We start from the raw sequence: 24286 nt of genomic DNA on the forward strand, positions 1-24286 counted from the left end.
TTTGGGAATCCAGTTTTCCCAACACTATTTGTTGGAGAGACTTTCCTATCTCCATTGTGTATCCTGGTGCCTTTGTTGAAGGTAACTTGATGAGATGTGCATGGTTTTATTTCTTTCTGTGCTCTCAATTCTGTTTCATTGGCCTATATGTCTGTTTTATGCCAATACCATACTGTTTTGATTACTATAGCGTTGTAATATAATTTGAAATTAGGAAATGTGATGCCTCCAGGTCTGTTCTTCTTGCTCAAGATTACTTTAGCTATGCAGGGTCTTTGGTAGTTCCATACAGATTTTAGGATTTTTTTTCTATTTCTGTAAAAAATGCCATTGAACTTTTGATAGGGATTGCAGTGAATCTGAAGATCACTTTGGGTAATAAGGACATTTTGACAATATTAATTCTAAGCCATGAACATGGATATATATCTTTTCATTTATTTGTGTCTTCTTTATTTTCTTTCATCAATGTTTTATAGTTTTCAGTGTACAGATCTTTAACCTCCTTGGTTAAATTTATTCATAAGTATTTAATTTTTTAAATGCTTTTGTAAATGGGATTGTTTTCTTAATTTTTTTTTGGATAGTTCATTGTTAGTAAATAAGAACACAGTGGAATTTTGTATGTTGATCTTCTGTCCTATAACTTTACTGAACTCATCTATTAGTTCTACCAGTTTTTTGGTGGAGCCTTTAGGATTGTTTATATAAGATCATATAATCTGCAAATGGAGACAATTTAACTTCTTTTCTGACTTGGATTCCTTTTATTTCTTTTTCTTGCCTAATTGTTGTGGCTAAAACTTCCAGTAGATACTCTTGTCTTGTTCCTGATCTTAGAGGAAAAGCTGAAAGCCATTGTGTATGATGTTAGTTGTGGGTTTGCCATATATGGCCCCTGTTATGTTGAGGTACATTCCTTCTATACCTAATTTATTGAAAATTTTTATCATGAAAGAATGTTGAAGTTTGTCAGATCTTTTTTTCTGCATCTACTGAGATGATCATATGATTTTTATCCCTCATTATGTTAATGTGGAATACCACATTTACTGATTTGTGCATGTTGAACCATCCTTGCATCCCAGGGCTACATCCCATTTGATCATGGTGTATGATCCATTTAATGTGCTGTTGAATTCAGTTTGCTAGTATTTTTTGAGGATTTTTGCATCTGTGTTCATCAGGGATCTTGGCCTGTGATTTTCTTTTCCTGTAGTATCCTTGTCTGGTTTTGGTAACAGAGTAATGCTGGCTTCGTAAAACGAGTTTAGAAGTGTTTCCTCCTCCTCAATTTTTGGGAGGAGTTTGAGGAGGATTGGTATTAATTCTTCTTTAAATGTTTGGTAGAATTCGCCATCTGGTCTGGGGCTTTTCTTCGCTGGGGGATTTTTGATAGTTAAGGACTTTTAAATGGCTATGTCAGCAACCTCCCAGTGCTATTCTTAGTCTTCCATTTCATTGTCTAAGGAATTTGCTCCAAACACTGTTTTCACCACTCTGACTTACTGCCTCTGGAATACATTGGTATAGTGGGTGAGCCACAGAGGCCACCACTTACTTTACGACCTCGATGAAAGTCACTTTAGAAGAAAACTTCAGTGTTGTTATCAGTGAAATGCGATTATTGTGAGAGTTAATTGAGCTAGTTTGTGGAAGGTACTAAGCTCAGAGCCCAGCACACAGATCCTTGATAAGCAATTGCTCCAATGTGTGGGGTTTTTCATTTTCTTCTTTTACTCCTCCTTTCTTTATACTTCTTTTGCACAAATTGCTTTCTTCATCATTCTCTTCATTTCTACATCTATGTATTTCCTAGAACTCCCCCCTCCCAATTTCTGTTAATTGAAATCCTCACCATTTTCCAGAGCCCATTTAAAAGACTGTGCATCTCCCCACTGCATAGAGTGGGAAGGTTAGAACCTATCCCCATTCAAACTCTCTGTAGGACTTCACCCCTCGAAGCCTACACTGCTATGCTGTGTCCAAACCCGCCTCCCCTGGTTGGCAAGGACTATTTCTGCGTCCAACTCATTTATTTAATTCCACGTGTTGAAGCTGCTGACACATTCGCCACAGCCCCGGATAATTTAAACCTGCTCCCCCCAACCAGCATCCTTGTTTTCCAAGTCTCACTCCCATGCTGTGCTCCCCTCACAATCCCACATCATCTCTCTTGTTTCAGTCTTTCACAGTGCAGTTTCTTCTGTAATTTGACTGTTTCCTCTTCTTTGCACCTATGAACTGAGCCACAGGCTCCTCCTGTGTTCCCTTTTATCTCCCTGGACTTACCTTATCCTCATGCTTTCCGTGAGAGTGGCCGTCTTTCCTCCATGCTGTAAACAAGAGCAGAGACTTGGCACAGTTCCTGCCACATAACAGTCGCTCAAACATTTGATGAGAGAATGAAGAAATGATTGAATGTTTCCTTGCAGTTAAGGTAGCTGATGATTTTATCAGGGTTGGACATGAAGTATTATATCTTTTACATTGAGAATTTGCTTGTTTTATTAAAAAAGAGCCAGCAAAAAAAAAAAAAAAAAAGAGCCAGCAGTTAGCAGGTGTGAGCCTTAAATATCATTCTAGTTTCTTTATGTTTGGCTGTTCATACATTTTTTCTGTGATAAATATTTATTTGATAATGGACTTGAATTTTATTAACCTTATCTCAGATTTGCTGAGGGTTAGAACTGTATTTAAAACTGTGGGTTGGACATATGCTTATTCTCTTTTCCTAAGGAAGGCACAGTCTATGGCAGTGATTTTACAGGCCAAATCTAGCCTTCAGGTATGCATGGTTTTCTCTGGAAAGTAGATTAAAAAGAAAGAAAGAAAGAAAAACACCCCCCCTCCAAAAAAAAAAACGCCAGAAAAAAATGTAAGTAGGTGGGTATCAAGGTTTTTTGTTTTTGCTTTCAGAACAAGAAACTTACATGTTTATGTTTGTGTTATCTACTTGGCTCTGTAGATATTTGAATTTGCAACACCTGGTCTACAGGTAGGGACATGATATTTGAACATGAATCGACATGTGAGAGCAAGACCAATGTGTTCCATGATTTATAAGGAACTTTCTTACACATTGTACTTGAATCTCATGTCAAGTTCCTGAAATAGAGGGAAATAGTTATCCTTGTTTTATGGGTGATATTACTAAGGTTCAAAGCATTTGATTTCCTTTCACCTGTCGTGAATGAGCTAGTATTCATCCCCAAATCTTCTGTCTCTACATTTAGTTGCACCTCTATAGTCATGGAAAGAGACAGTGGGTTATTGTTCAAAACATTTGCTGCCCTGGATTATGGGAGGATTTTACTTCTCTGCCTCATTGACATGAGGGTTGGCCATGTGACTTGTTTTGGCCAGTAAGGTATGAACAGAATTTTGTCACTTCTAAGCAGAAGCTATGAGAGCCATGTCCTCTTTTCTTCTGCTATGATACAAGCAGTGTCCCACATATAGACTGCTCCTCTGCAGGAGGTCCAGGATGAAGATGATGTGGAGCAGAGCTAATACCAACTTGCAGATGAACAGGAATTGAGAATGAGAATGATTCTTTGTTTTTGTTAACCACTAAGATTAGGGGGTTGTTTGTTACTGCAGTGTAAGCTAGTTTTAAACTGACTCATAAATATAGCTTGAAATCAGGTGCTAGATGATTTCCCATCAGCAGTATGGCCTAGAAGAGTGGTTCATATAATCATAATATCTATATGCGCTGGAGCAATCAGTCGTAAACCTAAGGCAATAATGGATGACTTCTTTAATCATCTTAGCTTCCCTCCCCTTCTAAAATAAATGAGGTTCTGTGATTCTACAGAGGTGCCATGCTGTAGCAGAAATGCAATGGACCAGAGACTTTTCTGGCTGTAACTATCTTGTGCCATTTTAACCTTCAGTAACCTGGTGTTCCTGAGCCAGGTATCTCATCTGTAAAATGGGAATATTACTGTCTGCTGACTCTACATCCCAGGACTACTGTGAGAGGCTCCTATCTCATCAGTGCAGGCCTCCATGACAGCTGTTGTTACACTGTGTGGTGACAGTCTGTTTGCTTATCTTGCTCCTTCTGGACTGGAGCCTCTAGAAGGTAGAGATTGGGCTTCATTTATTTATTGCTGTAAGACCAGTGTTTAGCATGATGCCTTGCACAGAGCAGATGGTAACAGATGAGTTGTTCGGTGGAAATTGTAAGTCCTCTTTGAGAGTGAATGATGCATGGAGGAAAGGCCTTTCCAGGAGGTGGTGGGTGTGTCTTGTTGCACTTTCACTGAACCACACCCAGCCATGTCTGCCTTTGTGCACTCCATAGGAATAAGAGTGCTGGAGGTTTGGAGGGAGGTAGCCGCTAACCCTTCCCCATCCAACTGAGAGTAGGCACAAGAAGGCAGAATAGAATCAAACCTCAATTTCAGCAACTAATGGTAAAGCTGGATGGGAAGGTGTGGCAATTTTGCTTGGTGTGCTTACAGAATGAGCTTTGGAAGCACTAGGTGAGTCCGTCCTGCACAAGAGCAGCCATGTAAGAAAACAGGAGCATGACAGAATACATACATTCTGTTTTCCTGCTTTGGGGAACAGTGATTCCTATAGCTGATAATCTGGCCAGTCCTATCCTGGGGAGAGGAGTAAGCTTAGGGGTGGGAGAAAGGACTGATGAGACCGGACATTGAGTTCCTCCTACACTTAAATATAGACACATGGAAGCAAATAGATGAGGAATACATAGGCAGTCCTTGCAAACAAAGGAGTCCGGTAAGGAACACAGATAACTATAATTCAAGGTGATACAGGTGGTGAGAAATAAAGCCCAAGGGGGGTTAGAACAGAGAAAAAATGATGAAAAAGGATACAATTGGAAACAGAAGATGAGGATTTAGGAACAGTAGTGATAGTGGACAAATGACCTTCATCCTTCCCACCAAGTCATGCTTGTCCTGGCCAACTATCTGAAATAAATTCAGACCCATATTGTGCCTCTATTCTGTGGGCCTGAGCAGCCAACCACTTCAGGTTAAAGTTAATGGTTACAGATTATCCAGACTTTGACACCAAGGGATTTATTGACACTAATGGGTCTAATCCTATTAGAACTCCCTGTGCCTTCCTTGCAGCAATTCCTTTACCTCCAGTGGAACTACCTCCTCATCCTTGAATTTACAAAATAAGATAAGACAATCTGAAAACCATTAGTGACATTTAACACAGAGGCAAGGCTGTAAAATCAGGAGCCACATCCTCTGTATATAGCTCCATCTGCAATAGGATTGACTCATTGGATTCTTTTAAATGGAATATTAAAAGTAACTGATATTCATCCCAACCCAACACTATAAATAAAATAGAGAATGCTTTGATGTTGGTCTGAATGTGAAGGAAGATATTATAAAATCACAGAGTTATTTGTTATATTTCATAATTGCTTGCATAATTCGAAAGGTAGTACAACAACATTTTACCTCCCTTAAAGTTTATGGCATTTCAATTTTCTTAAACTTTTGGAGTTGTAAATCTCAGTCTGTTTTGAAGTTTGACATCTTTGCCTGCCAGAATGAGTCATTTCACTTGTCAATTTCTTTTTATTGCCTCTGTCAAAAAGACTGTCCAAAAGGAACAGGGATATTCTCATACAGCAATATTATAGAGTCATAAAAAAGTCTTCAAAGAATATTAATTGGCACAGGAAATGTCTAACAGTGGGGGGTTAGGTTAAAAACACAATATAAAATTATCTATATTGCTATAAGTGTTATATATATATATATATAAATCTCCATGGATAGACATATACATTACACATTTTACATATGTTACTACATATATATTACAATTATCTATTCGTCCATTTGTAGAGAGAGAAAGGAGAAAGACCAGAATAAAAACAGCACGAAAATGCTAATAGTGGTTATATATTTTTTCCTTTTTTATGTCTTGCCAGATTCTGTACAATGACTATGTATGCTCTTATGATTAGTAAACTGAAAGTCTTTGTGTTTTGTAGAGAGCAGTGGCATTATTTAGTTTCGTCTCTTTTGGGCTATCTTCATAACCGCTGAGAAAGCAAGGTGACAAACTAAAAGATGTTAAAAATTCTTACATACAAACCTATGGCCCCTGTATTGTGAAAGGGTGGTAACAAGAGCCCTCCACGTGTCCCCACTGCGTTAAGTGCCACCTCCTGTGCTGCCTTAGCCCTGAATGCTTCTCTGCCTCACTGTACTCATCACATCATTTCACGGTCTCCTCTGCATATTTTTTCCTTCCTCACTAGGTCAGGATATTCTGAAGGGCACGGACCATGCTTTAGCTATCTTTGTATTCCTAGTTTGGGGCATGGTAGCTAGAGCATATACTAAGTGCTCAGTAACCCTTTTCAATTCAGAAATGGTCAAGAAATACTGAGGAGGCCCATCTCCCCTCCTTCCAAGGTCCTGAAGTCCTAGCGTTGGAAGAGTCTTTGGCATTGACCTCCCCTCACCCAGAACAGGCTGCCTCTCCACGTTCTCTCAGTTCTGTCAGCGCCATGGCTTGCAGACTCCGGGGATGGGAAACCAGTGCTGTAGAGGGAACCCATTCCACCACGGTCCGTCTGTATTTATTGAAAAGCTGGTCTTTCTAAAGAATTGAAATATTTTCGTCTCAAGAAATGTTTTCACTCAATGGAACTGAGTAGTGGGGAAAGGATTGGGTTTGGGGGAGGGGGAGAGATGCAGCCTGCTATTGCTGAAGAAATAATGAAAGCATAGTTAGAAGAAGATGACTTTAATAAAAACACATTGGCGTGTATGATACTATCTATACAGCTGGCATAGATTGAATTTGGAATATAGCACTCTCTGGTATTTTTTTCTGCTCAGCATCTGATATCCCTTTTTCTCTGGGAATATCACCCTCCTCCCCTACTTGCAGTTCCAATAACTTGGGTGGGGCTGACCCTACTCCCAATTTCCAGGAGTGAATGAGTCCGTGATCTAAATGAGTCTCATCAGAGCATTTAGTTCTCCTGGGCACTGTGATACTGGTTTGGGGATTGGCATCTGACCCAAGGAGAGGCCATGACGTTGTATCCTTGTGATTTTGCTGAAACTGTTGAGAAAGAGGACTGCTTGCCCCCTGATGAGATTGCTAACCCATTAGGATGTCGGCCTGGAGCACAGGTGACTGCTTTATCACCTTGAAAGAGGAGGCTGCCAGAGAATGGAGCCAATGCAGGAAAAGTAGTGGCAAGAGATGAATCTGAATCCTGAGGACATCATTTCTACACACTTGGATTCAGTCATTCCTGAGTCAAGATCCTCCTGGGTATTTTCTTTCAGTGCAAAGTAATAAGTTCATTTTTTTTTTTTTTTTGCTTAAGCCCATTTGATTTGGATTCTAGTTATGTGCAATGAATGGAGTCCCATCTAATACAGAGGTCTGTTCTCATGCCTTCTGTGGGACTGAAGTCCTAGCGTTGGAAGAGTCTTTGGAATTGATCTACCCTCACCCAGAACAGACCACCTTTCTCAACATTCATTCAATTCTTTCAACAATGTGGCTTACATACTCCTGGGGATGGAAAACCAGTGCTGGGAGAGGTAAGCCATTCCACTATTGCCCACCTGTATTTATTGGAAAGGTGACTTCAACATCTGGTCTTCATCTGTCCTCTAGAGTAGCAGAGGCTAGAGGTCCTTTCCCTTCGGCTATTTGAATATCACTGCGAATCAGGTCCCTTTCTCAATCTAACTTATTTTCTCCAGACTAAATATCATCTCTCCCTTTAATACAGGGTTTTTCTCTAAGTGTGGTCTGCAGTGTTTTCAGATAGAATATAGGACCCTCAGTTTATCCTTCAGATCGTTTTTAGTAGCATAAGCACATCCCATGCAATATATTTGTTGTTTATCTGAAATTCAGGCTTAACTAGACATCCTAGAGTTTTATTTGCTAAATGGGACAACCTTATCCACAGAGCCTCTGGATCAGAATCACCTGGGAGCTCCCCACCCCAGAGGTCCTGACACAAAAGGTGTATACTTGTTCACTGAAGCTTGAGAACCACTTCTTTAACTATTTCTCACACTCCTACTTGTCCTACTTCAGGCCTGCTCTTCTTGGATTATGTTCCGCATTTTTGAAATGTTCAACAGTAAAGCAATCTTAAGCAACATCAAGGCTCTGGGATATTTTGTGAAATGTATTGAGTGCTTTTTATACGCCAGACACTGGTCTAGGCAGTGAACAAGAATACCTAGGGCCCTGCCTCATGGGATGTACATTCCAGTGGGAGAGCCAGGTAGTAAACAAGTAAACAAACAGATATGTCATTATTTCATTTCAGGCAGTGGAAGTCCTGTGAAGTTTTCTTCATGTCATATTTCTTCAAGTCAGGGTAAGGAAAGAGCAGTGAGATGGAGAGGTGCTATTTTAGATAAGGTGATCAAGGAAGGGCTCTCTGAGGAGGTGAGATTTGTGCAGAGTCTGAAGGAGGCAAGAGGTTGAGCCAATGCCAACATCTAGGGGAAATAACATTCTAAGCAGAGGTAAGAGCAAAGGCATGGAACCTGGGTGGGAACAAGCTTGGGGAGGTCAAGAGGCTGGAATGGAGTGAAAAAGATGGCGTGTAGTAAGGTGGTAGGTAGGTATGGAGGTAGGAAGGGGGTAGACCATGTCAGGCCTTGTGACCGTAATAAGAGGTTTTAATTTTTCTGTAAGTGCAATGGGAAGTCATTGGAAGAGTTTGAACGAGGAAGCCGCAGAATCTGACTTAATCTTTAAAAGGATCCGTCTGGTGGCTCCACGGAGAATAGACTGAAGAGCACAAGGATAGGCACTGGACCCTGATGGTGAGGCTTTTGCAAAGTCTTGGTTCCTGCCTTTGACAATGTGTTCTTGTCTTGCTGATTTCCTCCCAGTCCTTTCAAGAGCAGCGTAGTATAATGGTGGAAGAATATGAGCTCTGAAGCCCAATGGCCTTGGCCAACTCTGCCAATTACCATCTGTGGGATATTGGCCAAGATTCTTAACTACCCAGGGCCTTGTTTTCTTAATTTGAAGAAAAGGAGGGTAATAATTACACCTAATTCATCAGGTTGTTGAGGGAAATTAAATTAGTAAATACAAGCGAAATGCTTTGAACAGTTCCTGGCATATCACGAGTGCCCAATAAATGTTAGATACTATTATTATTCAGCATAGCATGCTCTTTCTTGCCTTAGGACAATATTGTCCATTTCCCCCTATTCATTAGGCTAATTTCTGCTCATCCTTCGTGCTTTAAATTGTCACAGGAAGCCTCCCCTATCACCTCTGCCCCACTTTATTGGACAAAATAAGTCACAAGGCGAGCCTCAATTAATGTAGGGAAACACTCTATCTTGTGATGGGGCAAAGTTGCATTGCAAAGGAAGGGTGGAGAATTAGGGCCATTTTTGGAAGCTGCCACCACAGATGCCAAGAGAACCATTGCCAAATGCTGCTAAAACACACACTTTGGGTCATTTAAGTACCCCAAGGACCCTGTTCCAAGACAGCTTCAGCATCATGTTGTGATCTTCGCCGGTGGTATTACAAGAACCAGCTTCCCTGCCGTCCAGAGTGCTGGCTGTTCTCTTGGCTGTATTTGCTACCTTCTAAAGGAAAAGTGTTGCAAAAAGCAGTCTGGGCGGCTGAGAGTGTGGTGAGGAATGTGGGGGAGGACCTGTGCTGGAGCACACACTTTGAGCCACTTAATGATTTCTCAGTGGAGACAACTGCAGTTGGATGCCAACGCTTGGGGCCATGGGGCTTGAGGTCTGTGACCATCAGATGCTTTTAATGCTGCCCTTCTTGCTTTGCCACAGAGTAGTGCTCGAAAAGGGAGTTCCCCACTCTGCCCATGAATAAGGCCTGCCTGCCAACACCGGTTCCAGCTGTGAACATGTAATCAGCTCTTCTATGGCTCCAAAAGGGGAGTCCCAGAGGCCTAAATTTAATTTTCATGCATATTTGTCATCTCCCTCTACTTTATGCAAACACAGTTTTGTCGCCAACACAGGCGCCAACTGTTTTGTTTGGATAATTGCTCCAAGTCAACCCCAAACTACAGGGAGTTTTCTTTTTCAGAAAGCACGTTTTGGTTAATTTTCCGTTAACCAAATTATATCTTCCTTCAGCACCTCCTTCAGGGTCTCAGCGACGATTTCTGTAAACATTTTCTTCCTTTGAAGCAGTTCACCACCAGTGTCAGGTTTATTATCCTCCACGCTGGGGCGGTTGGAAGGAGCAAAGAAAACAGGAGCTCTGCAGCTCCACGGATCATCTGCGGCTGCTGTTTTTCTTCCAAATAATTCTCTATTCATCTTTTCACAATTGGCTGGTCCTAGAGTGGCTGCAATAACCCGAGTAGAGGTTTGTGACCATAATAGAGATGAGGGGAGAGAGGAAAATGAACTCTCGGAAAACAAAGGTCTTATTTTTATGGAAATGAATAGAAACTCTGAAATAAGGATGAGACATATGGAAAAGCATAAGATATGAACAGAACGTTTTAAAATAGAAGGTCCTCAGAAATGCTCCATATGTCCCAGCGGTATTTAAGGTAACAGAAAACAGTTCATGGTGCAGCTGCAAACGTTCATTCCTGGGGTTCAGGACTCAGTTCACGAAACTGTACTTTCCACTTTGTCTTGAAGAAGGCTTCCTTTGTCTCACTCCTGGGGCTAATTCTTTTAGGGTTAGGGGGAGAGTTACATTAATAAGTTATTAATTAAGATCTTCAATTTTAATTAATTGTATTTCACTCATAATGAAGTGATACATTACTCATAAGTCATCATCATTTCTCCTCCTTCCCTACTTAAAAGTCAATAGCTAATGAAATAGTTATGAGTCAATAGTTACGAAAACTTCATGCAGTTTTAGAGCCTGTTTAGAGCTTATGGACTCTAAATATTACAGCATAGTAATATTGCAGGGCTTGTAATTGAAACATCAATCTAAAAATGATACAGGACATTAAAATGACATCTCCTAAAAACACAGTTGACATACACCATTAATGCTAGTCAACAACTACTATCTACTACTATCTAAAGAGTCAACCAAAAACATTACACAACTTATAGGGGATGTTCAGATTTTTGCCATAGCGTTTATAAATGACTTGGGGAAATCAGTGAACATCAAAGAAGTTTTGTTATTTAGAATTCTCCATAGATAGTATGCATCTCAATATGCTTTTTGCCCTGTAGAAAATGAAGATAATATTTGATTTACCAAATATGAAACTAAGCCACATTGAATGATCACATCAAAATCTGTCATATGCCAGACTTAGCAAAGGAGAGTGCTTCTTTTTAATATCCTGAGCCGGGGTATAACTCAGATCTTTGGATACCTGCTTTGTTTTTTCTAGATTTACATCTTAAACTTGAATTCTGAAAATGAAACAGAATCAAGAGGAAAGAGAGAGAGAGAAACATATAACCCCACACAAAATTAATGAATCTGTTTTAGTATGTTCAATAGCACCTCTGTATTTCTGACAGTGAGCATCAAAAATCTCCTTACTTATTCTCCCTTTTAAGTCTGTAATCTCCATCAGGACCTTTACCGTGCTATTGTATTGACCTTCGTTTCTTCATTTTATTTTGTCTGCACAGTCCCGATAACTAATTTCATTTTTCCTGTTGCTAAACTGTATTTTTTTTTTTTTTTTTGGCTGAACTGACTGGATGTTTGGCTTTGTGTAGACACAGCCTCACTGTAAGTTGGCCCCCTAATTCAATAATTCACCATGAAGACTGGTTTTCATCCTCAGTGTGTTGAACAGGCATCTAATCAACCATTAATTTCCTTTTTGTTGGATGAACATAATAACTATTTCTGTCTTTCTTTCTGATGGGAAACAGAGGCAGAGAGGCTTAGGGGCTGCCCTAAGTCAGAAAGGGAGGTTGTAGAATTCTGCTTCAGGAATCCCTATAGTATTCAGGATTGATGTGGCGAGATGAACCTAATAGCATTCTTATGAGTTTAGACATTTGTGGTGGAGAGACAAGTTTAAACTTGTAAAGAAGTGCAGTTTCAGTTAATATAATACAATAATAGTGACTAGTTTTGACATCATGGAGATCAATCGGAATTACATTGGTCAGAAAGAGAGGCGTCTTATATATCTGAAATAAATGGAATTTGCAGTGAATCAGGCCTCAGGGAAGTTCTGAACCAGGGAATATGAGCATCCTTAAGACCCTCCATCTTGTGCCTCTCCTTCTCTCTGCAGTGTTACCTTTATTTTCTCAGAGCAGATTCTTCAATGAAAACTAAAAACATGGCCTCCAATAACTTTCAGTTCATATGTCACAGCATCCCCTCCGGAAAGGAATTGAGATGTAGTTTCTTAGGTCCTAAGAACAAAAATCCATTGAAAGAGTCTGATTGTCCAAGCTTGGGTCAATTGCAGGAACCTGGACCCATCAATTGTGAACAGGAAGTAGGGTATCATCTTGAGTGATTTTCCCATTGTAGCTGAAGAAGGAAGAATCTAATAATCAGGAGGCTCTCATTCAAACCACTTAGAGTCATAGGATCATTGACTCATGTGGTTGTCTAAGCAGACAGACTAAAACACAATTACTCTATATGTTTAATAAAGCATTGCCAACAGATTTTTCTTTTTGGAATTCGCTTAAATACTTACATGATTATTTTTATATGTTATTGCATTTATTTCGAAAATAGTCATTGAACACTCACAGAGTGCAACATGCTAGGCACTGGGTTGGATTCAGAAAAGTACAAATATACAGATTCTTCCCTCAAATAACTTACAAATTCTTTTGTTAAAAAATGCACACTCATCTAAGACTTTCAATTGCAATGTGGCTCGTGTCCAGTGGGAATGCAGGAAGAACTAGAGGCATTCAGGATTCAGGGAGAGGGTTGTGAGCACGAGTGGCAGAAGGCTTCATTAAAGGAGTGGTTCTTCCCCTGGGCCTTGAAGGCTGATACGCTGTAGACAGGTGGACAGCATCCCACGTGGAGGACCTTCTAAGTGGAGTCAATGTACAGAGGGGGAAGAAGGACTCAATGCCAAGACAAATGGCTGAGTTGTCCCTGGTATGTTATGTATGCAGTTATTTTGCCTAGCAAACGCCCTTGTCAAAGGTGGTTGAAAACTGACTTCCTCCTATCCCTTATCTGGTCATGGCTTGCTCTGAAATAATAGAATATGAATTGGTGAAGCTGCATGGTAGTTGCTTGGTGCCTTCTCTGTAGTACAATAAAGGCAAGTTGCTCCAGTGCTGAAGCCTTCCTTCATGTGCACAAGAATTTCTTTTCTTTAACTGAAACTTGTTGTAAGTCAAGAGGTGATGAGTTCAGACCTTGTTCCAGTTTTATTATTGAAAGTTACTATTTATGTACAAAGGTTTATGGAGCACCTACAAGGATGAAATTGACATATCCCATCTCTCTCCTCATGGAGTTTGGCGTAATTTAGAAGACAAGATGATTCAATAAGCAATTTCAAGTGTTGAGTGTTATGATAAAGCAACAGAAGGATCTAAGCAGTTCAGGGGTTTGGGAAAAAGAATGGAAGGAGTAGAAACTGGTCAGAGGCACAGGGGCTGTGGGAAATATGCCAGATAGAAAGAAACTGTCTAAATGTCAAGAGAGAGTTTGAGAGTATGAGGTATCCAAGGAACTAAACAGCATTCTCTCTCTTCTTTCTCGTTCCCTCTTTTATTCCCTTCCCAACCCCCTCCAGGACTACGACAGTAAGGTCAGAGTGAGGGAGCTGAGATACATGCTTATTCACTAATCATTCCATTGATTGTATTCTTTCTGATCTCTTAAATAAAAATAAATGTCAACTTTTACTTTAAAATGCTGTTGAATAACAAGAACCCCATATTTCTAATACTGAGCATAGAACTGCTTCTGATCAAGATCGTCAAGTAAGAAAGCTTGCTACCTGCTCTTAGGTTTAGTATTAAATGCATGCGCTACCATCTAGCTTCATTCAATTCTGCCATCATACTTTACTTTATGTAGCCTTTAGCCAAGATGCAGTGTGGTCAACAGACCCAGGCCTTTGAGTTCTTTTACACCAATTGTATTAAACCTTATTGATAGCATTTTCATGAACTTGTTGGTCTTTACCATTAAGAAGACCATTCAAGACTCTGAGCTGTTAAAATATGATTTCTCTTTTCAGTGTGGAAAGTTACGCCTATTAGGAGGAGATGCCATTTGGTCTGATGATTACATGTTATTAAATTAATATTTTAATTGGGTTGCCTGGTTATTCTCACCCACCGTGGCCTCGAGGTATATTCCTTAAACATGATCTCTAGCCATAATGTCTGCTCCTGCTTCAAAGAAGTGAAAGGATATTTGTTAAAAGAGGAGATCATCACTCAAGATCATTGCCTCGTTGGTGTCAGCTGTCAGGCTAATACATTTATTTGGACAACAGTGGGTTCTGACAGAACTTATAAAGTTCTCTTTCTCGGTTGTGAAATATGATGGATGTGCCATACCGGTGACCTTTACACAAGGCCACATGTTAATATTCAGGACCTCCCTTTTGTTGGCCTCAAACAATGGCTGTCATTAAGAAAGCTTGGTTTGCCAATATGCCCTCTGTTAGGATGCTGGACCACTCCTGATTGGTCACTAGGAAGTATCATGTGCCTTTGATGGAAATGACATGGAAGATGTATGGTTGAAGTGCTGTGCTTAGCACCACTGCTGTGCAGGGGAGAAAACCACTATGACCCAAATAGCCCTGCACTCAAACAATGTCGCACCAACCAAAGACAACATATTGGGAAGAAAAATGCTTGTAAACTGCATGTGTTAGAAGATGTATTGGCCAGACGGCCATAGGGCAATCTTTGAACTATTGAAATCTTTAGAAATATTGTTTGGTTCTGAAACAATACTTACAAACCTAATTAATCAAGCATAGATGGTTTATTTTCAGGCTTTCCACAGTGTGTTGCTTTAAGGCAAGAATAGGGTCCGTTGGGTTCTTTTTGCTGTTTCACGGAGGCATGCAAAAACTCAGCATGGGCATTCATGTTCATACAAGTTGAAGCTCTAAATTTCAAAATAATATCTACATAGATCTCTGGTGATCCCTTCAACAAAGGCCGGGGTTGGGGGTAGCCTGGATTCCTTTTTCAATTGTTTCCGATTCTGTGTGTGACTTTTTTTTCCACCCTTCTCCTAAATTTTATTCATCAGCATCATTTAAGAAAGATCATCATTCCTGTTGCATTCTCTAGCTTGAGGGGAAAACACTTTTGACTTTTTTCTTATAAAATAAATATACTGAAGTGTTGCTTTCCTGAATATGTGCACTTGAATGATGTGATTTAAAATGTTTTCCAGTCTTAGTATCACATTTTAAAAGGGTGACTGAGAAACTACACATCCTCAAGGCAGAAAGGTGAGCAACTTGAAAACCATTTCGTGTAAGAAGGCTAAGTAAGGGGCCATCTGGAGTGATGCTACAGGCAGGTAGTGGAAGCCCTTTGTGTCTCAAGCAAGCCGTGGTTGAAATAAGCTCATCATTCAGATGAAAGAATTGTCCAAGTACTTGGTTGCATGCAAAACAGTGCCTGGCCAGAGTTTTAGCAAGACATGAAATATTGCACTGGGTCATGGCAGTTGAATTGCGTGAGTACAATCCCCGAGGGTCAACTCCTGGTTATTTATTTAGAGGCAGATTATGGACTTTGTGGATTATCCAAGTGTTCCCCACTGTGTCCTCCAGGGCTGTGCCACTATTTACCAGCTGGTTAGAATATGAAGGGCAGAAGAAAGGAAAGGGATGGAAACTCAGCCCATAATCACATAGCTTGTAAGCAATTCAGATTAAAGATGTGCTGGGAGGAGGGACGTTAAGCTCATTATTTATTGGGAAGACGAAAAAATTAAAACCACAATGGAGTACTGTTTTATACCCACCAGAATGGCAAAAATTGAAAAACTCAGTCAAGTAATAGTAAGTGTTGGCAAGGATGTGGAATGACAGGAAGTCTTATACACTGCTGGTGGGAGTGTCAGTTGGTAAAAACACTCTGGAAGACAATGGATATTGTATAATATTGAAGACATGGATACCCTAGGACTTGGCTATTCCACTCCTAGAGAAACTAGAGTACATGCAACAGAGGATGTGTACAAGAATGTTCATAGCACCTTGTTTGTAATATTAAAAAAACAAAGCAAAAATGGATTTCATGCATACTCCCATCAATAATAGAATGGATGAATAATTTGTAGATATTCATGTAATGAAATTAGGTTGGTCTGTGGCTATTTGTTTCCTTTAAACAATGTGTATATGTCATCTATACTCTTACAAGCATCATATTAAGTTGTAACATGTGAAATTGCCTACATTTGACAGTTTTTGTCCTACAAGACAGCAATTTCATATGGTAACATAATGCTTCCAAAAATAAACAAGGTAATTAAATAAAAAATGTTTTGTGCAATTAAAAAAAAAACCTCAGAGACTCACAGGATTATTAGGGCTGGGGAATACTTTAGAGATCATTTAAATTCTTCCATAGATGAAGAAATCAAGGCCTTCAGACGTTCATTCAGTGAATCCACCAGAAACCAAATACAGTGGCTCTCAAATTATAGCTCATGTTTAAAACAATTCACAGTCTAGTCCGGAAATTTAAAAACAAAACATTTCAATACACATCCATGTCCCTGGGCTGGAGACTTTCTGTGATTCAAATGCAACTGAGTAAGGCAAATGGTGTCGTGGGGAAGAGGTGGTGTCGTGGAAGGAGGGTGAAGTGCATCTGAATACACTTGGGTTACCTTCTGGTGCCTGGTGAGACACCAACTCCATGTGTCCTTTTACTAGAGGAAGGGAGGTGGTTGAGTGATATTGGAAGAAGGAACATCCCTCCCCCAGAGGCAGGGAAGTCACCCTCATACTTAGCAGAGTACCTGAGCTGGGACAAGTTCCTGCCCCTCTTGTGGCCACTTCATTCTCCCACATCCATGGCAGATATCAGTCATTTCCCCATGAACTGAGACACAGCCCTGGAACTCTTAAAAATTGATGTCCCAACGGGTACTGGTGTTCAAGAAGAAAGCTGTTTGCCATCCTTAGTAGGAGACAAGACATTAGAGCTGGAATGACTGATTATGGTGAACTGAGCAACGGGGACTAATCCCTGAGGAAAGAGAAGTGGTTATCCCCAGGCAAGTCTGCAGAAAGGGAGGAGGGAGGGTGATGAGGTGGACATGGAGAAGGGTAAGCTATAATGCTGAAGAGCAATCCTCTTGAATTCTTCTTCTTCTTAAACTTATTAGACACTTATTAAAAAGTGTTCCCTGCTTGTTTCTCAGCCCCCCAGGTTCTTTCAAGATTTTCTTTTTGTGTTTGGTTTTCTGTAATTTTAATATGCTATGCCTGTATGTAGTAGGTCTTTTGTTTTTGTTTTTGTTTTGTTTATTTTTGCATTTATCTTGCTGAATGTTCTCTGAGCTGCCTGAATTTGTGGTTTGGAAAGTTCTCAGCCATTGTTACTTCAAACATTTCTTCTGCCCGTTTTCTCTTTTTTCTTCTACTGGTATTCCAATTATGATGCATATGTTATATCTTATAAAATTGTCCCAGAGTTCTTGTATGTTTTGTTCTTTTTATCACCATTTCTTTCTCTCTTTGCGTTTCAGTTTAGGAGTTTTTATCGACCTATCTTCATGCTTGCTGATTCTTTCCTTGGCCGTGTTCAGTTTACTGATGAGCCCGTCAAGGACATTCTTCATTTCTGTTACAGCGTTTTGTATTTCTAGCATTTTTGGATTGTGTTTTACTTTTAGTAAAAATTGTATATATTTGAAGTGTACAACATGATGATTTGATGCACATATACATAGTGAAATGATTACTGTAGTCAAGCTGATTAACCTGTTATCTCCTCATGTAGTTTTTAACCATTTTTTGTGTGATGAGAGAACCTGAAATCTACTCTCTAGCAAATTTCCAGTGTTCAGTACAGTATTATTTACTGCAGTCTTCATGCTGGAAATTAGACCTCTAGATTTATTCATCTTCCATAACTGCAACTTTGTACCCTTTGACTTAACACCTTCCCATTTCCCCCACCTCCTTGTCCCTGGTAACTCCTGTTCTACTCTCTGCTCCTATGTTTTCAGCTTTTTTAGATTCCACATATAAGTGAAATCGTGGAGCATTTCTTTTTGATTCTTAGAGTTTCCATCTCTCTGCTTACCTTACTCAACTGTTCTTTCATGTTGTCTACTTTCTCCATTAGCGCCCTTAGAATATTAATCACAGTGTTTGAAATTCCTTCTCTGATAATTCTGATGTCTGTGCCGTAGCTGAGTTCTTATGCTTGCTTTGTCTCTTCAGATTGGGTTTTTTTTTTTCTTGCCTTTTGACATGCCTCATAACTTTTTGTTGAAAGCCAAGCATGATACATCAGGTAATAGGAACTGAAGTAAACAGATCTTTGCTGTGGGTTTTTGTGTCGACCCGACTCGGTACTGGGATGTGTTTAATGTTTGTTGTAGCTGTAAGTACGAGAGGCTTCAGGTTTCTCCAGTGTTCGCACTTTTGTCCCCTTTCCAGACTTTGGGCTTCCCTGACTACTCCTCCTGAGAGAGAGTCTGTATCTTGTAGCTCTCTCAGCTGGAATCCACTGTTATTATACTGGACACCTGTTGGTGTGCTGATAAGGTGTGGGGGAGGGGAAACATTCTATAATCTTATGATTAATCTCAGTCTTTTAGTGGGTCTGTGTCTCTGGCTGTGACCTTAACAAGTGTTTTTTAACTTTTTTTTTTTTTTTTTTTTGACTGCTCCTTAGGTGAGACGAGAAGGCTAAAGGAACTGGAGTGGGAAAAATGCCCTTGCCTCAGCTGGGATAAGGATCTGATATGCTTTTGTTATGGAGGATGCTCTGGGCATATTTTACGATGATTGTTTTTCCCATGCCTGTATCAGAGCTTTGAAGGGATCTTTTTCAGACTTTCACCTTGAGAAACTAGTGAAGTTCTTATAGACAAAATCCACTGAAGTGCAGGGACCACCTAAACCTGCTGTCTTCAGGAGTTTCTAACTCTCAAGCTAGTCTACACCCAGCCTCCAGCAATTCATCAAAATGATCATTTAAATGTTCCTACCAGTGTAGGAACCAGTGTATTGTTCCAAAGGCTTCTACTCCAGGGAAACAGATCTTGGTTTGACTCTTTGGATTCACCTGTCTCTCCAGATTTTGGGGTGGCCTTTTGCCCTGCAAACTCAGTTCTCTGATGGGTCCAGGAAAAGTTGTTGTTTTTCACTTTGTTAAACTCTTTCTTGTTGTAAGGATAGGACTGTCAGTTTCCAAGCTGTTTCCATGTTGGAGCTAAAACTGGAAGTCCATGACATGTATTTCTGCCAACACCTTCCCCCAAAATGGGGATTATCATTATCTATCCATTTTACAGATGAAGAAAATCAAGCCCAGACAGTCTGTGTCTCAACCACTATACAAAACTCCCAGGCACATCCAAGTTGCCATCGCTGTTCACTTAGCTGACTGCTAACTGCCTTCTAACTAGCTTCTGCTCTCATCCTCTTCTGCCCAATTTTCCTTAGAGAACCTTTTCAAGGGTAAGTCCTGCTGTCGCGACTCATCTATGGGAAAATTTTGGTAGCTTTCCATCATACATTGTGCAACTTCTAGACCTCACCTGTCCCTTCTTTTTTGCTCACTTCCATTTAGCCATTGGGTGTAGCAATCTTAGGAATATATCTCAGTCCTTGTGAGGCTGGAATGCTATTCCCCCCTCCTGCATGACTGACCTTTTCAACCTTCGGGTCAGTCTCAAATTAAATAGTACCTTCCTAGGTCTCCACCCATGTTTCTCTGTCTCGGTCCCTTGTTTTTTCCTTGATGTCACTCACTACAATTTGTAATCACTTAGTTGTGACTTGATGTTGTCATCTTCTCCAGTTGATTGTAAGCTCTATGAGGGCAGGGACCACATTTGCCTTATTCTGTTGTATCCCCAGGGCCAAGTACAGAACAAGGCACATACTAGGCATTTGATAAATATGTTTTTGAACAAAGGAATGAATAAAATGAGGCAAACTCTGGATGGATGGAAAAGGTATTATTTTCCACTTGAGTCCTTATTGCCTAAAGAGGCCATTCAGGAGCTATAGAGGGAGAGAGAACAATAACAACAGCTAAGGCTGAGTACTTCCTGTGTGTCACATACTGCTCTAAACACTTGTTTATTAACAACTCATTTAACCTGCACCTCAGCCCTGGGTGGTAGTGGCAATCATTATTGCCATTTTGTGAATGGGGAAATTGAGGCACAGAGCACTTAAGTAGCTTGACTTAGGTAACACAGCCAGGAAGAGGTGAACCAGATTTGATCCAAGAAGTCTGGGCTCAGGGCTTGCTGCTTTCCAGACCCCTCCCATGGACTCAGCCCCACTAGCTGAAAAACTCTCACTCCCCCACTAGGAGAAGTGGTGAGGCTGAGGTGGCAGACTCCAACTCTACTATGTGATCTAAGAATCCTTTAAAAGTGTGTCATTGGAGTTTTCAGTATTAATTGAAGACCTATTTAAAGTTTAAGTTTGATTTTAGATATGCAGGAGATGATATTAATTAGCTTTAGCCTCTATTTATGCCTACAGTTAAGGGCAAGATGAGCTCTGGGGAATTAATTGTCTCTGGGTTTCATTTCTCCTTCTAGGACAGGTGCCTCTAGTTTTTTTGTAACATGAACATGCTGGAGATAGAAGCCCAAGGGAGCAGAAGAGAGAGGGCGGGGATACAAACACATAGAAGTTATATATTGAGGGAGCGCTGCCAGGAGCAGGTGTGATGGGGTGCGCCATCCTGCTCCCTGGTAGCCCAGAGGGGCTGAATATGCAGGGATTACCATATTTGTCTTTTCCTAATGAATAGAAAATGAATAAATCTGCATCTGTCATGATTTATCATGAGCTATTTTGCAGCTCAAGAGAAAGATACATTGTTTTTGTGAACTACATTCAGCTCTGGGGGTTATCTTATTGTGCCTTGAAATCTCCTGTCTGCCACAATATTATTTCAAAAGAAATTAGCAACAGATGGAAGACCTGTGCTGCAAAATAAGAGGCAGAGTTGTCTACACATTGAAAGAACCTGCAAAAGGAAGAATTTCTTAAGACGAGAAACACCCAAGAACAGGTAGTTGAGAAAAGTTGGCCTGTTGCATCAGTAAGTGAGCACTGGAAGAGGTTGTCTGGAGGAGGGGTTAGAATGTGGGCTTTCCTGGGAGCTGATTTCAGTCACTGGGCCTCAGGCAGAGTATTCAGTCTAAGGTGCCCTGTCTTCTTCTGCACAGTAGAAGTCATGCTGGTAGCACTGATGGCGGGCTAAGGCAAGGCCAGGAGGGTGGTCAGCGCCCACTGTTTGCTAGCTGTTGTTGTGGACATTTGCATCCCTCCCTTCATCAAGCCCAGGTCATGGTAATCACACATTTCTTCTGGCACCGCTGGCATTGATTGGGCTGTAGAAAAACCAAACTCCTTCGAAATCTAAGACCTGAGTCCCAACCCCAGCTTCTCTGGTGCTTGACTCGTGGTGTGGACAGATGCTTACTCTCTGACCTCAGGTCCCTCCTGAGTGAATAAGCTGAGGGGTCGTGGTCTGGCTCAAGTGGGTTTACTGGTGTGAAAGCAAATAGAATAAGGAATAGACCAGTTGTAAAGTGGCAGATATTGCTGGTATCTGAAATGAAGACTGTTCACAGAGAGATAATACTTGGAGGAGAAAGACATACCTGAGGTCATGGCTCTAGATTGCTCATGAGTATTTGGACTACATACAATTTATAACAGTACCTGACATCTCTGATGAGTGAGTTAGACCGGTGTCTCCCTAATTACACATCGTAATACCCGAGGGGCTTACAAACTACAGAGACTGGGGCCCCGGGACCACGTGCCTATATTTTTTCAAAGCCTGCCAGACATTGGTGAATGCGCAGCCAAGATTGGGAAACACTGAAGTAGACTCAACAGCCCAGTAATGTAACAAAGAACACTGGACTTTCAATCATGAGCAGTGGATTTGGGCTCAAGTTCTGCCACTGTCTTGGTGGGGAGATTGGAAAATTTAAAAAAAAAAAAAAGGCTGAAAGCCATTGGAGATTGGAAATGGCCCTTGCATTTCTAACAACAGTCTCTGTTTGATGCCCAAACTACTGGTTGTTCTATTCAATTCAGGCAACCTGGCAGCTGTATCATAGAGGAAACCTGAAATTCATGCAGGGGTCTGTGAAACTGGGAGGCTCTTGGGTTGCTGTGCTGAATTCCATTTTGCCAAAAATCAGCTGGTCAATTTAGCCTCAAGATGATGGGTTCTGTTGATCTGAGTAAGATTTTGTCATTGTTGCAGTACCTAGTATATGGTAGGAGCTTAATGAATATGGGTTGAATAACTAAATAAACAAACATAGTCACCAGCTGTCTCAACATCATATAGGGTGACCTTGATAATTATTACCTATATAAAGTATTACCTTTCTTTCTATTTAAATGTGCCTTTTATATGGCAATTACAAAGTTACTTATTTGCCTTTCTGATAAGCAATGAAATCTCTGATGCAGAGGTAGTGAGATTCAGGACCTTGGAAGTATTTAAACAGAGATGGATGAAGAAGGTGGTGAGGGTCAGCCTCAGATGATCTTTAAGGTCTCTTTCAACCCATAACTTGTGGAATGTGAAGGTGTGTAAAGTGGCTTCAGCCCTTCCATCCTGAACAACAGAATGAAGGCAGGTCAAATGCCATTGGTTCTAAGGTTGTAGATTTTCCTTTGGGATCAAGAGTCCCAGAGCTACTGTTTTGAAAGATTCTAGGAGTTTCTCTGCATTTGGGACTGATACATTTGTCTACCATTTCAAATTCTGGGATTTATGATGAAAAGGGGCAGGCAGTTAAGATTAAAATGAAAATCTCAGTCTTCCTAAAGTGCAGGAGGAAGACGAGACTTCTAGAACTCTGTAACCTGCTTAGGCACAGAGCTTGCAAATACATCCCCATGACTCCAAGCAGAATACTTAGAAAATCATGTTCTGAGATGAAGATGGCACGAAAGGAGGTAAATGATAGTGTAACTTTTATAGGGCTGGCCATAGGCCAGAGATGCAAACTGGTGGCCCATGGTGATTCAGAGAACAGATGTGTTTTGTGGCATCCATACCATATATTTTTTTAAATCGAGCGAGTTACCAACATTTAAAAATTAGAAGTTTTTACATATATTGAAAAAACATATGTCTGCTTCTCCTGAAAATCCAGAAAAATCTCTCTTCATGGGGCCCACATCCCCTCAGGGCAATAAAAGAACTGAGAAGTGGCTGGCCCCTTCTGATGGCTGCTCCTACTTGGCCTCTTCTCTCATTTCTATTATCTGGAGGCATTTCTTTTGATTTCCCCTTCTGCAGGCAAAGCTGCGATTTAAGAGTAGTGTGTCCTGTTACCTAACATGGCCAGCATCTTTGCCACTTGACTGAACCTTGAACACAGGGAATATGAGTCTTGCTAAGAGTTGGTGCGTCCTGGCACGGTTCCTGCCACACAGTAGAACTCAAGAAATCTACTTCGTTCCTCCCCCCGTTCCACACCTCCCCACCTCCTGGTTTTTCTTCTTTTCTACCCCCAAGTCTGAACAATTTTTTAGTGAAAAGGGCTACTGTTAATAATTATTCTGGGATGACATGTGTGAGTTTGAACCATTGTGGGTATATTAGTTTCCGAGGACTGTCATAACAAAGAACCCCAAACTGGACGCTTAAAGCAAAATTATTATCTCACAGTTCTGGAGGCAGAAGTTGGAAATCCAAGTATCAGCAGGATACCAAGTATCAGCCAAGTATCAGCAGGCTTGGCACCTTCTGGAGGTTCTAAGGGAGAGTTCGTGCCTTTCTCTTAGCTTCTGGCGGGTGCTGCAGTCCGTGAGGTACCTTGGTTTGTAGATACATCACTCCACTCTCTGCCTCTGTCATCACATGGCATTCTTCCTGTGTGTCTGTGTCTGTTTTTTCTTCTTATAAGGACATTAGTCATATTGGACTAAGGCCTTACCCTAACAACCTCATCCTGACTTGACTGCAGTTACAAAGACCCTATTAGCAAATAAGGTCACATTCACAGCTACGGAAGGTTCGGACTTCAGCATATCTTCTTGGGGGACACAACTCAACCCATAAGCTTCAAACTAGCTTTCTGACCTGAAAAGATGGAGATAATAATTCTATTTGTTAGATGA

The 24286-nt window shown here is 40.7% G+C and overlaps 1 protein-coding gene across 1 annotated transcript in view; it reads left to right on the forward strand.

Annotated features, from left to right (window-relative positions):
• The window catches only part of C11H12orf42 (chromosome 11 C12orf42 homolog), a 244834-nt gene that overhangs the window by 216326 nt on the left and 4222 nt on the right, over positions 1-24286 (forward strand). The gene's annotated exons all lie outside the window — the stretch shown is intronic.

The sequence above is a fragment of the Eubalaena glacialis genome, chromosome 11 (assembly GCF_028564815.1).
Source record: "Eubalaena glacialis isolate mEubGla1 chromosome 11, mEubGla1.1.hap2.+ XY, whole genome shotgun sequence".
NCBI lineage: Eukaryota > Metazoa > Chordata > Mammalia > Artiodactyla > Balaenidae > Eubalaena > Eubalaena glacialis.